The sequence below is a fragment of the Quercus robur genome, chromosome 3, assembly GCF_932294415.1.
Source record: "Quercus robur chromosome 3, dhQueRobu3.1, whole genome shotgun sequence".
Taxonomy (NCBI): domain Eukaryota; kingdom Viridiplantae; phylum Streptophyta; class Magnoliopsida; order Fagales; family Fagaceae; genus Quercus; species Quercus robur.
In genome coordinates this window covers 59,619,581-59,638,698 of record NC_065536.1, presented here as the reverse complement: position 1 = coordinate 59,638,698, position 19,118 = coordinate 59,619,581, and the positions used below count along the sequence as shown (strand labels likewise).

Sequence of the window (19,118 nt, the reverse complement as noted above, 5' to 3'; positions counted from 1 at the left end):
TGATGAGAAAGTGATCTGAACAGTATAAGCCACAGTTAAGTAGACTCCTTCCACCATCTCCTTCAGATGTGAAATGTAACAAATGTCAAAAAAGGAGGGAGGTTAGGTAGAAATGGATGGTGGAGATGTAATGGAGGTAGATGTATATAAGAAAAGGGGAGAACATTAGAAAGGGGATCAAGAAAAGAGAAAAGAAATTAGAAGGAAGAACATTGAAAGAAGAGAGTCAACATTATTACTTTTCATACAGACTTAGTCTCCTTGGGAGAACTTCTGGAGAGTTGGATAGTCATTTGTTCCTTAATATAAACCTTATTTTTCCTAGTTGTTGTCCTTGAGCTAAGCCCTATATTGTTGTTCGTTCCCTCCTCTTACAAATTCTATTGATTTGAGTCAAGGTTGAAAGGCATGACCCACTACTTTAGGTGGGCCTGGACCACTTATTTTTCTGGCCCCTACAATTGACGCCATCTGTGGGAACAAGAGGTTGTGGAGGATCTGTATTGAGTACTTATGACTAACGTAGGCCAAGATAGGGAGGAGTCAGTTTACTCCTAGAGGGAAAACCAATTTGTTAACTTAGAACGTAGGAGAGAAAGGCAACATACCCCAAGTGTTGTGGTGGAATCTTATCACACTAAACATACTGAGCGAAGTCATTCCAAGTCCAGGATTCATGTTTCACATGATCAGGAGACATTGAAGTTACAACGGGAAGTTGATCGTCTATGCAGGAAGTTGAGGTGCAGGAAGCGTGATAGGAAGAGCCCATCTTCCCCATCAAGTGAGGGCTCGAGGGGAAGCCATGACCGCTCATATTGGCATAGGTCTAGAACTCCACCTAGCGAGTCTTACTCAGCTTCTTCACAGCAGGACAAGTTGGAGAAATGCCACAACAAACGTGGAAAGGGACCTTCTCATCACACCATGGAAAATGATGCTATGAGTAAAGCCCTACAACAGATTTCTAAGTCCTCTTTTGTAAGGAGGATTAATAAGGTTAGACTCTCTTATCGGTTTTCCTAGCCAATGTTCACCGTATATAATAGAAGGATTGATCCGGTGAAGCATGTCAATCACTTTAATTAGAAGATGGTTGTCCATGCCAGCAATGAGGCCTTTATGTGCAAGGTGTTCCCCTCTAGCTTTGGGCCAGTCGCCATGCGTTGGTTTGATGCTTTGGAGGAGGGGTCAATTGGATCATTTGAAAAGCTGACAAAAGCATTTGGTGCTAGATTCATAACTTGCAATAGAGTCCCCAGACCAGTGGATTCTTTGCTATCTATGGTCATGAGGGAGGGGGAGACCCTCAAGACTTACTCGGACCGGTATTGGGAAACATATAATAAGGTAGATGGAGATTTTGAGGATGTGGCAATGAGGACCTTCAAAGTTGGCCTTCCGACAGAGCATGAGTTGAGGAAGTCATTAGCAAAGAAGTCTACTTTGAACATGCGCTAGTTTATGGATCGTATAGACAAGTACAAGAGGTTAGAGGAGGACCAAATACAGGGAAAAGGTAAAGCTAAAATGTTCCCCGGGAAGAGGGATCCTCGAGGAGGAGGGTATCATAATGATCGGCCTCGAAGAGATTTCCCTAGTTATGCGACATCCGTGGGGGTTCAATTGGTCAATTCACTATTTAAGGAGCCGGTGTACCAGATACTAGAGAAGATAAAAAATGACCAATTTTTCAAGTGGCCCAATAGGATGGGTGGAGATCCATCCAGGAGGAACCAAAGCCTCTACTGTGATTACCATCGGGATAGGGGACACACCACGGAGGACTGCAGGACCTTGCGTGATCACCTCAGTTAGTTGGCGAAGGTAGGGAAACTCAATTATTTCCTACATTAGCCTGGGGAACAGGTCGGACACTCTGGAAGTGGGATGCATGAAGACGACACTCCTCGACCAGCATTGGGCACTATTAATGTGATCTTGGCTAGGCCAAGGAGTAATGTCAGGGTAAGTTCCAAAATCATGTCCGTGGTGGGGGGCTCTGACCTGGAAGCCAAAAATCAGACTCCCAAAAGAGCAAGGGTGATGGTCACCCCTACCCTGAGTTTTTCAGAGGAGGATAAGCAGGGAACCCTCCAACCATATGATGACACCCTAGTTGTTACTGTTAGGATTAGGGGCTATGATGTGAAGAGAGTACTGGTTGACCAAGGAAGTAGAGCAGAAATCATGTACCCAGATCTATACTGGGGGCTAAACTTGAGGCCTGAGGACCTGGACAGGTATGATTCTCCACTAATGGGTTTTGATGGCAAAATGGTGGTCCCCTGAGGAATGATAAGACTGCTCGTACAGGTCGGTGATGTGGAGGTCCAGATTAATTTTATTGTAGTAAAAGCATTCTCCCTATAGACGGCTATCTTGGCTAGACCTTGGTTTCATGCCATGGGGGCAGTGCCCCCAACATTGCATTTGAAGGTCAAGTACCCTACTCAGGGGAGAGTTGGTAGGTGATCAAGCCATGGCCAGGCAGTGCCTGATATCAGCAATCATGCAGCAATCTTTAGGTCTTGCCGCGGTGACTATGGATCAAATCCCATAGCAGCCAAAGGGGCCTACAGGGGGCAGAAAACTGAGACATTGGGAGAATCATCTGAGAAGTTGGAAAATGTGGTAATAGGGCTGAACCCAGAGCAATATTTCCAAGTAGGCTCACAGTTGCTGCCCATGGAAAAGGCAGAATTGGTGAAGTTCCTAAAGACAAACATTGATGTTTTTTCATGGAATGCTTATGACGTTCTAGGAATTGATCCCGAGTTAGCATGTCACCGATTAAACGTATATCCCGAGGCTATGCCACGTAAGCAGCCTCCTCAGCGATCATCCAAACACCATGCCGAGGCAGTCTGGACAGAGGTGAACAAGTTGAAGCAGGCTGGAGCTATTAAGGAAATTTTCTATCCGGAGTGGTTGGCCAACATAGTAATGGCTAAAAAGAAAAACGGGAAGTGGCGAGTGTGTGTGGATTTTACAGACTTGAACAAAGTCTGTCCAAAGGACCCCTTCCCCATTCCTAGAATTGACCAACTGGTGGATGCTACGGTAGGACATCATCAAATGAATTTCCTGGATGCTTTTCAGGGTTACCATCAGATACCTCTATCATTGTCCGACCAGGAGAAAACGGCCTTTTGTACCCCAAATGGGAACTATCATTATTGTGTGATGCCCTTTGGCCTAAAAAACGTAGGATCCACCTATCAAAAAATGGTGATGCGGATGTTTGAAACACAAATTGGGAGGAACATAGAGGCATACATTGATGATATGGTAGTTAAGAGTAAGAAGGTAGAAGAGCATCTGGCCGATTTGGGAGAAACTTTCTCAATATTGAGAGAGCATAAACTATGCCTCAACGCAGCCAAATGTTCTTTTGGGGTTAGCTTAGGAAAATTCCTAAGGTACATGATTACTCACCGCGGAATCGAAGTCAATCCAAAACAGATCAGGGCTATTAACAGTTTGCACCCTCCTCGGAATCCTAAGGAGGTGTAGAGGTTGACTGGGATGACAGTAGCCTTAAACAGGTTCATCTCCCAGTCTGCGGACAAGTGTCGTCCTTTCTTCTGGTTACTTCATAAGTGGAAGGATTTTCAATGGACTGAGGAGTGTGTAATGGCTTTTGAGGACCTCAAACAGTACTTGTCCAATCCACCGATACTTTTCTGGCCTAATAATGAGGAAGTGTTATATGCATACCTAGCAGTCACCAAATACGCTGTTAGGTTTGTCCTAGTCAGGAACGAGGACGAAATTCAGAGGCTCGTCTACTATGTTAGCAAATCCCTGCAGGAGGTTGAGATGCGCTATCTTCCCTTGGAAAAGGCAGTGCTGGCCATTGTGCATGCCACTAGGAAACTTCCTCATTACTTCCAAGCCCATATCGTTGTAATGCTTAACCAGCTCCCTTTGCAAGCCCTACTATGGAAATCTGATTAAACTGGCAAGATTGCTAAATGGGGAACCAAGTTAGGAGCTTATGATGTCAAGTACATGCCTCAGACTACCATAAAAGGACAGGTTTTAGCAGACTTTGTAGTAGAGTTCGCCGAGGGTGTCCCTAAGGAGGAAAATGCAGTTATGGGTGTATTGGTCTCATCGGCCATTGTTGCCCCCTCGTGGAAAGTTTATATGGATGGAGCTTCCAACCGAAAGGGGGCAGGAGTAGGGATTGTGTTGGTCACCCCCAAGAAGCTGCTAATGGAAAAATCACTACGACTGGGATTCTCAGCCACCAACAATGAGGCCGAGTACAAGGCCTTGCTAGCAAGGATAGCTATGGTCAAGCTGCTGGGAGGAGACACGGTAGAATTGTACTCGGATTCTAAACTGATCGTGGGCCAAGTCGATGGTGACTTTGAAACTCAGGATGAAAGGATGCAGGGGTACCTTGCTAAAGTACATAATGCCCGAGCTCAATTTAAGGGTTTTATTTTAAAGCAAATCCCGAGGGAACATAACTCTCATGTAGATTCTCTAGCAATGTTGGCCACTTCACTAGAGTCAAGCCTTCCTCAAGTTGTTATTGAGGAGATGGACACCTCAAGTCTTATAGGGGCATCTTTGATAGGGGTGTGCAGCCTCCATATGGGGCCGAGTTGGATGGGCCCCATAGTAACCTTTTTGAAGCAGGGATCCTTGCCTGAAGACAAGTGTGAGGCGGAGAAGATACGCAAAGCTGCCCCTTGCTATTGGCTGTCTGAGGAGCAGAAGCTATACAAGCACTTTTACTCAGGGCCATATTTATTATGCGTACACCCAGAAGCCATGGAACCCTTATTGGAAGAACTGCATGAAGGCATTTGTGGGAGTCATACAGGAGGAAGGTCTCTAGCACATAAAGCCCTCACCTAGAGGTACTATTGGCCTAGCATACAAAAAACCTCTTAGGATTATGTAAAAAAGTGTGACCAATGTCAAAGGTATGCCCTAAATATCCACCAGCCGGGGGGAATTCTGAATCCTTTGTCTAACCCCTTGCCATTCGCTCAGTAGGGCTTGGATATAGTGGGACCCTTGCCCTAAGCTATTGGGAATCGAAGATGGCTCCTCATTGGCACAGACTATATTACCAAATGGGTGGAAGCCAAGCCCCTCGCCAATATCAGGGACATGGATGCTAAGAGATTCATCTGGAGGAACATTGTCACCAGGTTTGGAGTTCCTTACACACTGATCTCACATAACAGCCTTCAATTTGACAGTAAAGCCTTCCGGAGATATTGCGGGGAGTTAGGGATTAGGAATGGGTATTCTACACCTACTTATCCTCAGGGGAATGGGCAGGCCAAGGCCACCAATAAAGTTATAGTGGCTGGGTTGAAAAAAAGCCTGAATGATACTAAGGGAAAATGGGTGGATGAACTGCCCCACGTGTTATGGACCTATCGTACTACACCTTGAAGATCAATGGGGGAGACCCCTTTTTCAATGGCCTATGGGTCAGAAGCAGTAATCCCCCTTGAATCTGGATTCCCAACTTTGAGAACAAAATAATTTAATGTTGAAGAGAACCACCATTTACTCCTACACAGCCTGGAACTGGCCGAGGAAAGACGAGAGGTAGCAATGGTAAAGATGGCTTACTACCAATAGAAACTTAAGCAAAGGTATGAAAAAGGGGTAGGAGCCAAACCATTGGCCCCAGGAGACCTGGTCTTGAGGAAAGTGGTGGGGATGGCTAAGAACCCTACTTGGGGTAAGCTGGGTCCTAACTGGGGGGAGGGAGGCATATAGAATCACTTCTATTACTAGCATTAGGGCCTACCATCTGGAAGATTTGGATGAAAATGTAATTCCTCACCCTTGGAATGTAAACAATCTACGACATTATTATTATTAATAAATTTTGTTGCCATTCATATCTTGCTTGGTCATATCTTGTTGTGAATGCGTTTGTAGAGACAATTGGTCTGTTAAATATTCTAAGTGTTAAATAGAACCTGGGTCTTGTTTGGCTCCTTGGATCACAAGCCTAAGGTAAATTAACATTGCAGAAAATATTTTAAGTGTTAAACAAAACCTAGATCTTGTCTGGCTCCTCGGGTCATAAGCTTAGGGTAAATTAACATTGCAGAAAATATTCTAAGTGTTAAACAGAACCTAGGTCTTGTCTGGCTCCTCATGTCACAAGCCTAGGGTTCTGGCTCCTCGGGTCACAAGCCTAAGGTAAATTAACATGAGCAAGTTTGCTTGAAAGGACTGAACAATAAGGGCCACGGGCATTTCCTCGGGTTTGTGAAGTAACCAGCAAGTTTGCTTGAGTCCAAGTACAATTTCTAGTAAGTATTGATTGATAATTTGTTTGAATTTCATAAGTTAGCCCACCCTTTATGTGGTGATGAAGTTGCAAACTGCCACGGCGTGATTATTATAAAGGAAGCTAACGTGTCATATAAAAGAACTTGTGCAAAGTAAACAGTAAAGAAATGTACAAGTATTTAAATAAACAAAAAAGTTTTAACTTCAAACTTTTCCATTAAAAGTATGAGAGTTGTGGTACAAAAATAAGGAAAAAGGGGGCACTGGCTATACAACCCATTACAAAATTTTCCTAGGTATTTCCTAGTCTAAAAACTAAGCTAGGTTGCTGACTCCTTTTCCTTGGTCCCTTTTTTCTTCGACTCTTTGTCTTTTTTCTACCTCTTCAACTATCCCACCTCAACTGCTTCCTCTTCGGCCTCTACATCCGGCACGTCCACTGGAGGTGGAAGTTCTTTTTTCTTATCTTTGCCTTTGGCCGAGGTGGAAGAGGGAGCGTCACTAAGCTAAGCCGAGGAAGAAAGGGGAGCTGAAATTGGATCTACTAAAGACTAAGGGAGAGTGGGAGCTAGGCATAGAGCAGGAGGGTAGTACACTTTATCATGAGCCCAAAGCTCTAATTCGGTGTCCACCCCCGCAGCATTCAGGGCTTGGCCCCATAAATCCAAGCAAAAGGCACAGGCAACATCCCTGAGCTAGGTAGTTAGGATCTCTGCTGCTTCGGTCATGCCGGTATCGGATGCTACTTGCTCGGCCTCAGCTTTCTCCTTCTCCTTAGTCTCCAGCTACTTATTAGCTTGCTTCAGCTCCACCGCTGTCAAGGCCATTTTATTTTCAGCCTTCTTCTGGGCCTCCAATGCGTCAGCCACTTGCTTTTTATAGCCTTTAAGGGTAGACTCAGTATTTCTGCGAGCCTTTTCCACTTCAGCCAGTTGAGCAATGGTCTCCTTTAGCTTCTTGTCAGCATCCGAGTGGGCCCTCTGGGCAGCCTCTTGCTTAGCCTTGGCATCCCTGGCCATCTCCAGGGAATGGTCCGCTCATTCCTCGGTTATAAAGGCAGCCTGGATAGACTGCATAAAGAACAAATACATAAGTGTTATACCTTGCACATAAAGTATTGCCATGCAATCAAATGGGGGCGTTCACGTACCTTGGCCAGATCTTCTTTGAGGGCAAGGAAGACTTCGCACTTCCTGAAGGATCTTAGCTCTTCCATGTCCTCTGGTAGACACAGGGCCTTTTCCAAACATTCGGCCACTAGGCTAGAGCTGCCTTTGGTGGGATCCCTCAGATTGGCATCATCTAGGTTTGGATTGCCTGAACTTAGAGTGAAGATGGGCCTCCAGATGGAGGCCTTCCTTGGTTGTTCCCCTTTAGCTTCTTTGGAAGTCCCAATGGAAAAGGACTTCTTTGATTGTCCTTTCCCAGTCCGGACTTCTTTGGCTGGGGGCTGGTGGGAAGACTATGTAATCTCCCCTTCTTCGGTGCCCTCGGCACTTTTGCCTCCCTGGGCTCTTTTTCTTTTCTTGTCTCCAACGTCAGCAGGAGATGTGTGCGTGGCAGCTGGGGTGGGTGGCCGGGTTAGCACTGCCATAGCTGGGGAAGAACTTCCAGCATGGGTTGTGAGAAGAGCCAGTAGGTGTGGGGTTTTTTCTTTGAAACTCATTGCCGTAAAAGTTTGAGCTTGGGATGTGATGGGAGCGTCCAAGCGATAAAAGACTTCAAAATCCTTGTCTGTTACTTCTTGAACGGACTCGGATGTGGATTCTTTGTCTTCCTCGTCCGAGGGGAGAGTTGGCTCTTAGGAATAGATAAGTTTGGCAGCTAAGGGAGTGGGTAACTAAGCATCCTGAGTCCTTTCCAGAGGAGGTTCGATTAGCAAGAATCTAGGTACTGCCACATCAATTAGAGCCAAGTGAGGGTCTTTGGCTCTAATAGCGTTCTTTGGACTTTGGAACCGTTTGGTGGACGGCGTGTACCCAAGGATGACGTGGGCTGCCCTAAGCTATCCGTCCTTGTGCAAAAATATTTCTGATCTAAGGATCCTGTTTAGGTCCTTGAAGTTCACCAAGTGCTTAGCTGGTGCGGTGTGGTATTCGTCTGCAAAAATAAATAAGAAGAGCTATTAGTGAAGTGAATAAATGAAGAACTCTTGCATGAATAAAGTTAACTAAAAATCCTAAATGTCACTCCGGTCCTCGGGAACCCTACTTGGTTCCCCTTCTTGGGTAGGGCAATGTATTCCATCATGCCAGCCTCCCAAGACAAGAAGAAAATCCTCGTCCATGCCTTTGCTTGAGTCAGGCAAGTAGGAGATCAGCCTAACTGCGGGAACTCTACACTTCATGTAATATTTGGTTTTCTCCCCTTTCTGGCAATTGTACACCTAATTTACATTGTGCCAGGTAAGGTTAGTCCCCATTCTACAGTTTATTGTATCTACATACCCGAGGATCCTAAAGATGTTGGGTGAACATTGGGTCGGGTTTAACCTATAGTTTATGAGATAATCCCGAGTTACCCTTCCCATAGAAAGTTCCATCCCGCCTTAAATAAAGGCGATCATAGGAATGACCACGGACTCAGAAGGTCTGTTCAAGACCAACCACTCACCCTCCTCATAGTGTTGGATTTCAACACTATTGGGGATCCTATATTGTGCCCTAAAGGTTGCCCTAGCCTCGGTAGTGTCCACTAACCTAGCATATCTACCCATGGTCTTTTGAAGGGTGAACTATGAAACTTGTGAAAAAGAAGAAATAAGGGAAATCAACACACCTACAGATGAACGCAAAGAGTGCTCCTCGAGAGTTTAGTTCTTCAACTTAGATCGCTAGAATGTTCAAAATGAGCCTCAGCCAGCTCTAAGTTCTCCTTTTATAGGAGTGAAAAAGTGAGCGGCAAAATTCCCACCCATCAATGAGGGGAAATGAGGACCATACAATCTTGATCAAACCGTAAAACGTGGGGAGACAAGCAACCGCCTGACGCCATAAATGTGAGATCATGGATTTCGAAGTGCTAGAAGCATGCGAAAGACAGATGAAAGGACGTTGATACGTGGGAACGCATGTGGCACGTGCATATTTCACTTGAGAGACTAAAACCTCGCTTTTGTCTCATAAACAAATAGCAAAAGTTTTAGGGGGCTATTGTGGGTGCCTGAAGACTGAGGATGAAGTTGAAGGGCCATAGCATTGGCCCGAGGACTGAGGATGAAGTTGAAAGGTCGCAGCATTGACGTGGAAATGCTACCAGCCACGGGCCCAAGGAAGGAAGCCACCTGAGGAGGAGAAGAAATTAATTATGGTAATCTATGGTATTCTAAGTGGGAGCTAGGATCTGAAGAAAGTGGAAGTTAGTGGGCAGTAAGGAAGTTTTTGGCCTAGTGTAGCCTGTTGTATCTACATTAAATGGTAGACAACAATTTTATCAGCCGCATTGATGAGGAAGTAACCTGAATAGTTTAAGCCACAGCTAAGCAGACTCCTTCCACCATCTTCTTCAGATGTGAAACGTAACAAGTGTCAAAAAATGAGGGAGGTTAGATAGAAATGGATGGTGGAGATGTAATGGAGGTAGATGTATATAAGAAAAGGGGAGAGCATTGGAAAGGGGATCGAGAAAAAAGAAAAGAAATTAGAAGGAATAACATTAAGAGAAGAGAGTGAATAGTATTACTTTTCATACAGACTTAGTCTCCTCGGGAGAACTTGTGGAGAGTTAGATAGCCATTTGTTCCTTAATATAAACCTTACTTTTCCTAGTTGCTGTCCTCGGGCTAAGCCCTCTGTTGTTGTTCGTTCTCTCCTCTTACAAATTCTATTGATTTGGGCCAGGGTTGAAAGGCACGACCCACTACTTTAGGTGGGCCTGGACCACTTATTTTTCTGGCCCCTACAAATATGTTCATGCTTGTTTGATTTTTTTTTTCTTATTTTATTTAGTTCATCTTTGAAAAGAAAAATGTTATTGCCAGTAAGTATCCTTCATACTTGAATTTTTCTTTTCCCTCATAAGCCACTGTGAAGGCATTCAGAAGTACAGGACCACTAAACAGTGTGAAAACATATAACAAACCAAAGCACCCAAAATAAGAACATTTCTTTCCAATGGATTAAAATTATTGCCAAGAATAAACAATAACAATTTTCATCTGGGATTCCTGAGAAAAACAAAAGAGGAGGAGGATAAGAGAGAGAGAGAGAGAGAGAGAGAGAGAGAGAGAGAGAGAGAGAGAGAGGAGAGAGGCCTGGCCGTATGTGGATATTGTCAGCTTTAGACGAAAGAGGGAAAAAAAACTGTTAACTTTAGGTTGACAGTTTTATTTTAAACTGGGTCGTGTGTATTGCACATGACTTTTGCATGTTTGTCTCTCTCTTTTTTGACACCTGTCCTTGTTTGCAACAATGTGTAGAAAATCCCTGTCCTTTTTTAAATTATGCTGGTGTGGTCTTGATTTTTCATTTTGAGCAATGAAAAAGAATATGGAGTCCAACCAAATACGCGTGGTTATGCAGATTCGTCTTCTAGTACTAAAGGGAAAAGGAAAATGAATTCATGCCTATCGTTCACGTACGCCTATGCTCCCTTTTTTCAGTGAATTGTGCATTTGATTTAGATCTTTTTTGGATCTGCTATTTGTCACATCATGTCCATATTATGTCCGCCTCTCCTGAGCTTTTGTAAATTTCTTGAGCCTCATCATTGATCATACCTTAATAAGTTACAATATGTCTATAATGAGACCTTAAAGACTATGACCGGAGATGTGCTTGCAACTTGCATCACTACTAAAAAACGCGCTCTATAACCACCTTTTAGCTGCGTTTTCAAAAAATGTTATTACAGCTAACCTATAGTCGTGTTTTTGAGAGTCGCAACTTAAATTATTGACCTATAGCTGTTTTAAAACACAGTTATAAATTAATTCAATAGTCGCGCTTCTAAGTACTTTTAGCCGTGATTTTTTGGAAAGGACCTATGTCAGCGTTTGAGAAACGTGACTATAGGCCCATTCAGAAATTAAAAATTAAAAATAAATAAATAAATAAAAAAGAAAACTACCTATTATGGCGCTGATCAGCTATTGCATCATTGCTGATCAGCTGAAAACTATGAGCTGCATTCATCACTTTTCACTGTAGCAAACTGAATTTCATAAAAAACATTCAAAGGCTCATCACGAGGGGCGTCATAAATCACTAAATTAGAAGTTTTTCAACATCCCAAACTAGACGTGCCGATCAATTAGCTTCATGCAGTAGGCATATACGGAAGCCGGCAGTGGGAGGGTTTAGTCATGAGCGACTCTTCAGCCATAGACATTAGAAAATAGCACCTAAGAAATTACTGGCTGAATCTGATGGATTTTTATTCTCTCACATTCACTATTTATCATTCATTTTTTATATATTTATTTTTATCATTAAATGTGGGTTTTTTTTAATTTTTTTTTTAAATATGTATATTTTGGTATCAATTGTAAATATGTATATGAAATAACGGATGTAAATAAGTGTAAGAAAAAATATTTAGCCTCTCAGAAAATAAGAGTGTAGGATATAATTTTTGCTTCAGTAGGTTAATTTGGATGACTACGATGCATGCACTGCGATATCTACATGCATTTTAGTGAAGACGCCTCAAAGTTTTTTTTTTTTTTTTTGTGAGAAGGACGGAAGACACTCAGACACCTCAAAGTTGTACTTAATTATTTGTTTATTTAACAAATACACATATAAATGTCACATATATATATTCAAAAACAAGCACAACGTTGAAGGTATATAATTTAGAAAAGATAGAGATAAGACTGAGTTCTTTAATAAGCTGTTGATATCTTAACTATATATGCCGGCACCGTATACCGATATACCCGAAGATTAAAAAAAATGTCTCTAGAACTGAGCCACTGGCTTTGATTATGCTTTGTTGAGTAAGGCCGAGGTGCATGATTAAGCAGTAAAGTGCATGAAATTCGCACCAAAAAATCTATTGGTTTCCGTGGCATAGAATCGTTAATTACTTGGAAGGCCTTTTGTCTCTAGTCTATGTCGGGTTATTCGAGATTGAATACATAATCATATCTTGCAATTTGTGGGAACATATCATAAAGTTGTCTGTGTACGAATCCTTAAAGAAGATGAGACCCCTGTATGATGTGCCACAAGTAGGGGCCACCCCAAGCTCCACGCTCTTTGCCTATGTGTAACATGCATGAGTTGAAGTAGGTTTGCCTAGCTAAATACTAGTTTTGATGCCTTAATGGGATAAAGGCTTGTTAATTTTTACTACAATTAAAGTTTCTACCTCAAAGTTAGGCAGGTTTAGGTGAAACTAATCACATGGTAGAGGCAAATACTAAAAGCTACTACAAAAGGTTTTTAAACTGAAGTTAAAATGAATATGATCGACAGACAAACATAATGAATAACTGTCTAAATTATGTTTTTGAGGTGATTTATTGGACTGTAAGATTCATTGTGTGTATAAAATTATGGTAGTCACATTTGGACTTTTTAAATTTAAGTTTAAAATAAACTGATGTAACCTCTTTGACTCAAACATATCTTAGGAAAAGTTGATACTTGTTATAGTAATTATTCATTTGATTTACATCTACTTGTTATAATATTGTGCTATTTATCAATAAATGGTATTATTGGACTGATCTTTTGGTGGGAAATGATCTTCACACGCGCATGCACACACATATATGACCACTCTTTAATATAAAAGGTTTATGACAAGAAGGTAAGAAATTCGGACTAATTTGGAAACATTAGGCAATTTACTTTATACCTACTATTTAGTATTGGTTTTTAGTTCCTACTCTATGGAAGGGCCCTTAATGAACTCAACTATGAAAGATGGCAAAACCGGCTTGATATTATTTAATGGGGCTATAATTAAACCAATCTGAATAAAAATCTTGAAATTCAAGATTAGTTTACATCTTTTTTTTTTTTTTTTCAAATATGAATTGAGTTCAAACCCATCATCAAACCATGCTTCATAGTTAAGTTTAGTTCATTTATTTTTTCAACTAGCTAGAGTTTGTTCACAAAAGTACTTAATTAATATTTCTCTATTCACATAAAATGAATATGATGGTTAAAAGCCTAATCCTTTCATAAATTGAACTTTTTAGTTTTAAAATTATATTTAAGGTCTTATTGGCTGAGTCTTTTAGGCACAGTGATTTTTTATTTATGAATTTATAAAAATAAATTCCATCAACCTTGTATCTTTAATAAACCAACTAAGTAGGTTAAAATGATATACTTTACAAACTCATATAAACCAATATGAACTTCATGATATTTATAATATAATAAAGACATGTGTGTATACATGTCAAATTTCATATTCATAAGATTTTTCACAAAAGTATATACTAGAATGTTTGAGCTTGACTTCTTTACTAGTTAAAGTCTCAAAGACTTATTAATCAAGTCTCTAAGAAGGGCTTAAACTTGGCTTGTATATAGGCAAACAGAACAAACATAAATGATTTTTTTTTTTCTCTTATCCCTATAACTAAATAATTACATTATAATATAACATGTGTTTATATATATGTCAAATTTCATGTTCATAAACTTGTTCACGAATGCATGAGTGAGTATATCTTGAGCTTGGATTCCTTATTAGTCAAAGTCTCAAATATTAATTAATCGGTTCTCAAAGAAGAGCTTAAACTTGACTTGTATGTTAAGTAAACGAACATAAATTTTTTTTTAAAGAAATTCTTGAACCAAATCATATAAATAGTTTGATTTGTTACACCCTTATAACCAAGCCATATACATGGTTTGATTTGTTTACATACTTAGAACCAAATAATTATTTACAAAAAAAGAGAGATTCCAAGATTCCAACATAAAAGTTGGGGAACTGGTTAGGCCGGCCATTCTTTTCATTCCAACATTATATCCAAGCTTAAAAGCAGTGGCGATTTACTGTCTGTCCTATGCACAGGCATTAATTCCGGCTACAGAGGAAGCTTTTCAAAGCAAATCCTGAAAGATACGGAAAATCCAATTACATAGACAAGACCTTTCTAATTGCGCAGCTTAAGATGGCTGCCAACTGGAAGTTTGTACAGCTGAAGCCATTTCAGATCTGGATTCCATTCCAAATAAGCTTTTTATGAAAGCTTCAACGAGTAATCATGTTGTTAAAACAAGCAACTACCAGCTGCTGCATTTGACTGTAATAAATCGTTTAAATTCTAAAGTGTGTTGGTCATGGCAATGAACTTTGTATTAGAATAACAAAGATTTCATGGAAGATATATATACAAGTTATGCATTATTGCGCAAACAATAAACATGCTTTTCACGACTGCAATATATATACTATATGTTGTGATTCCATGCTTTATGGTCTTTGCTCCTTTTCCTTTCGTATTAATTAGTGAAACACTATTCAACCTTGTATATTTGTGCTAACGAGAACCCTACAGACTACAGTCATAGTGTCTTCGTCAAACCAACAATAATTAATTGTTGATTCTAGCTATAGTTATAGGTTGACAAACCATGAACAAATGTAAGTCTTGTAAGTGTGTTTTAAATAAATCTCGAAGTCAAGACTAATACCCAGGAAGATAGTTGTTTATGTGTTTTCAACACCTTTTCAACACTTAGTCAATCAATCGAGATTTAATAATTTTGATTGATCGAGATGACTATACCAGGTTATAGTTTTAAGCCCATCAACTGTCCAAACTTCTAGGTTTCCATGCCACCAAAGCTAAGCTAAAAATTAAAAAAATAAAATAAAATAAAACCTAGAGGATGTGATTAAATTAAGACTTTTTGAGAGCTGCGCTTTGTACATCTAGAGATAAAGTATTCAAAACTCTCTCAAAGCATCAACCAGTAATCAAGGCTGAAGAAACTAAAGATTCGGTGAGTTGTTGCCCCTAGAATTATCAAGTTGTTTGAAGAAAAGCTTTAAGTGAGTATTTGAAGTTGTGAACAGGAAATTCGCGTGCAACAATTCATATATAGAAGAGTTCATGGTTTTGGAGTTGTAATATTGGATAACTACAGTAAGTTTTACAAGTGGTAGTAGTTTAGTATAAAGTTATTCTATATTGTAAAAACATCAATCCTATATAGTGATTGTTTGTGTTGGGATTGGCGGCAAAGTCCATGCAGTTGATTCCTTTGGAATAGTTTTCCCATAACTAATTAATAAACTTGGCTTAATAAATGGTTAATCAGCACAACTGGGGTCTAAAGTATCTAACAATAGTGTTAGAGACACAAAAACAATTACAATCTTTTTCACAAGTATTGATATGGCAAATTGTGATTGTAGTAAAATTATTTTATATGAACCCACTTCTAACACCAATTATAATGTATCACTCTAACAATTGTGAAATTAGTTAACATCATTAAACTAATTGTCAAAACAAAAACAAAAGGTTGGACACAGCTATCTGCTTCGACATAGGATTCCAAATATATAGTTAAGTACAATGACAACATTAGAGGAAGGCAGGGCACCCTCTGATTCACAAATTACTTTGTTTCTGCTTGTCAACATCTTCGCTATAAAATAATACAAACCCAACATGTGCAGTTAGGTACCTAAGGAATTTTAGATCATCATAGAGCTAGTAAATTTAGTTCTTTTGTGCATCAATATTTATCCACCTTGAACCACAAGCTATTATAGTAAAAAAAAAAAAAAAGCATTAGATTCTCCAAAACACAAACTAACTTTTTTGTTTCTACTGTGAGATCCTTAGAGATTGGATAACACAAAATATTGTACCATATGCTTGGCCTTGTGGAGTATTGCACTCCATATTCCCCTAATTAAAGCCTTATGGGAGGGAACCAGCTTCTATGTGCAGTCTATTCTAGTTCATATTCATATACTTCTATGTAATGATCATCATATCCTCAAATTCCAATAGTGCAAAGACATACTAAATTTGAAGCCGCAAGTCGCAACTAAGAGTGGCTCAGGTGATTAAGGCATAAATTTTGTGGACCATGGCTGGTCGGAATTGTAAAATTACTCGTACGAATCAGTATGTTCAATTATATATAAAGTACACGAATTAGTATGTTCAACTAGTATTTAGTTGAGAATAAAAAGGTTGTATATATCTTATGTTCGGAAATTTTCATATCTCAACCATGTTAGTAGAATCTTTCTGTGCCTCCTAAGTGGTGGCTTCTCATTTGATCATAGAAAGGGCACAAGTAGAACAATGCGAAGTTCAGAAATTCATTTAATATCAAATTTTCTTCAATAGTACTACAAACACACCCAATTTTACAACTTATCAAAATGGTTGATTCTAAATGGTAGAAAAAAAAAAGTTATGAATAAAAAGTATTCAGTACTACTCACGATCAACTATTTTATGTTAAGAAATTGGAAAAATTTGTTGTGTACTTCTATTTATTCAGTGTTCCATAGCCGACGAAAGCTGCCACGCCTGTCAGATGCATAAGTCCTTAGAAAGTTCTTGACCCCAGGTTGCAATAATTTTAGCTTTGTAAAAAAATAAATAAATAAATAATTGTACATGATCAATATTGCAACTGTGCAAGATATCACCAACGCCTTTTTCTTTGCTTACATTATTTTTTTTAATAATTGCATCTTCTTCTTTTTTTTCTTGAGAGCAACGAAGGGGTTGCTTAATTGGTGCCACAAACAGTCACTCAATAAAGAAGATGAGCACTAGGAGCATTTCCATTTACTTACACTTTTTTGCTACATGTTACTATAAAGTACAATTTGTAAATTTAGATGTGTTTAAAAAAAATTTATAAAAAATAAATAAATTTTAAAAAAAAAAATTTTAAAAAAAAAACTTCACAAGGATGCCATTATTTTGGAAATAACAAATTATGCTTTGCATTTAATTTCCTTTTTTTATTCTTTTGGCTGTTTCAGTTTCAAGAGTGAGCCTGATCTTTGACATATGCCATGCATGTTGCATTATTATGTCACTACTGTAGCCATTGGTAATGATAAGTAATTAATAAATCAAAGCGAAGGTAAGTTTAGCACTCTAAATTGTTTAAATATTATTATTAACTATACATTGCATTTGTAAAAACAGGGAGGCGGGGGAGGGGAATAATTGCACCTATCCACTTTAAGCTATGAGAATGTTTACAATCAATTCTCAAGATTAATTTGTAATATATGTCTATCACACCATTCAAATTAGGACCGAAACTAACAGATTAATCCAAAATTAAGATGTTTGTTGCAAAAATTTTATAGTTTAAACTTTAAAGTACACATTAAGTATTCTTGTAATTTAGGAAAATAACTTCCTATTAATCTATTGATTTTTACATAAATTAAATGTTAGATTATACATTACAAACTAACTCGAAGAAGACAAGAGTCTTAAAGCTAAATTGACACATCTTCATTCACAAAGTGCTTGGGGTTTAGGGAGGGAAGGGTTCGAGCTGCCCTTAAGGTAATTTGTTAATATACCATTTTAGGAAAATTTTGATACCACTTTTATGAGAAATTGAAAAAACCATCAAAATATTATTTGCTTTCTTTCTTTTCTCATAAAAACTTTTCTAAAATAGTTCACTAAAAAATATATTTAGAGTATACATTAACTTTTTCCATACTCTTCCCAAACAATAATTAACCTAAAAACATAAGGCATGATTTTTAACCAATAAATGTGCTTAGAGTTACAAAGCATGGCCACAAAAAATATACTTAAAAGTATCTGTTAACTTTTTACATAAAATTTTGGAATTCAAAACACGTCCCAAACAGTAATTAATCTAAAAATATAAGGCATGAATCTTAACCAATAAGACTATGGACGCATCTTAATAATTAGGACTGCCATCACATCCCAAGAAAATACTACAAAGCATGGCCAGAAAACTCACTGAAAAACGTGTGCCTGTAAGTGTGATCCTCCTTTTTTCCTGTCCTTGGTTCTTTTTCCCTCAACTTTAATGTTTTGGTAAATTTGTAATGACAGAATCCCATGCTTTCTTTTCATTTCCTTGAAACGTGGGTTTTAATTGTTTTGTAGAGTAATCTAATAGTTGCATGGGTGATGATGGCCCTTTGTCACGCAGTCTCAATCTTAATTTCAAGCTTCTATAATTTTATTGAGATCAAGAAACACATATTCAAGCATTAGGGTTTTGAGAATTTATCCCATGTTTTAGCAAAACACTAAGTTCTCACCAAGGAGGGCTCAACCTATAGGCAATTTAAGTAATGGCCTAAGACCCCTATACAATATAATATATTATATCCATTTATCTTATAGTATAGCAAAAATAATAATAATAAAGCTTTTTCTACTGGAAAATAGAATGTATTGTTTAATGAATAAAAATTTTTAATTATGGCCCAAAATTTTAATGAATAAAAATTATCTTAAAATTTTTATTTTCTTTTCAAATATTGTTATGCATTATGTTTATACATTTTAAGAGTGTAAAAATTTTCAAACCTTCCAAACACATGGAAGATGGGTGGACTCCTCTCTCTCTCTCTCTCTCTCTCTCTCTCTCTCTCTCTCTCTCTCTCTATATATATATATTAAAATTAAACTTAGAAGTAATAGTTTATCAGAAAAATTCATTATTGAAATCCAATGTTCAATTCCTGAAGTTTAAATTAATAGATAGTTTGTAATGTATAATCTACCACTTTGCTCTAGTTAGATTATAATGGGCTAGGGTTTTCACTATAGCTAGTTATTGGGAGTACTGTCTGTTGCATACACTGCCCATTATAATTGAAAACGTGACTTAAAGTCACGTTTTCTAGTTTGAAATTGTGATTTAAAGTTATGT

The 19,118-nt window shown here is 38.7% G+C and overlaps 1 pseudogene; it reads left to right on the top strand.

Moving 5' to 3' along the window:
- Positions 1-942: 942 nt before the first annotated feature.
- On the top strand, positions 943-2,292 carry LOC126719870 (uncharacterized; annotated as a pseudogene).
- The last annotated feature ends 16,826 nt before the right edge of the window (positions 2,293-19,118 follow it).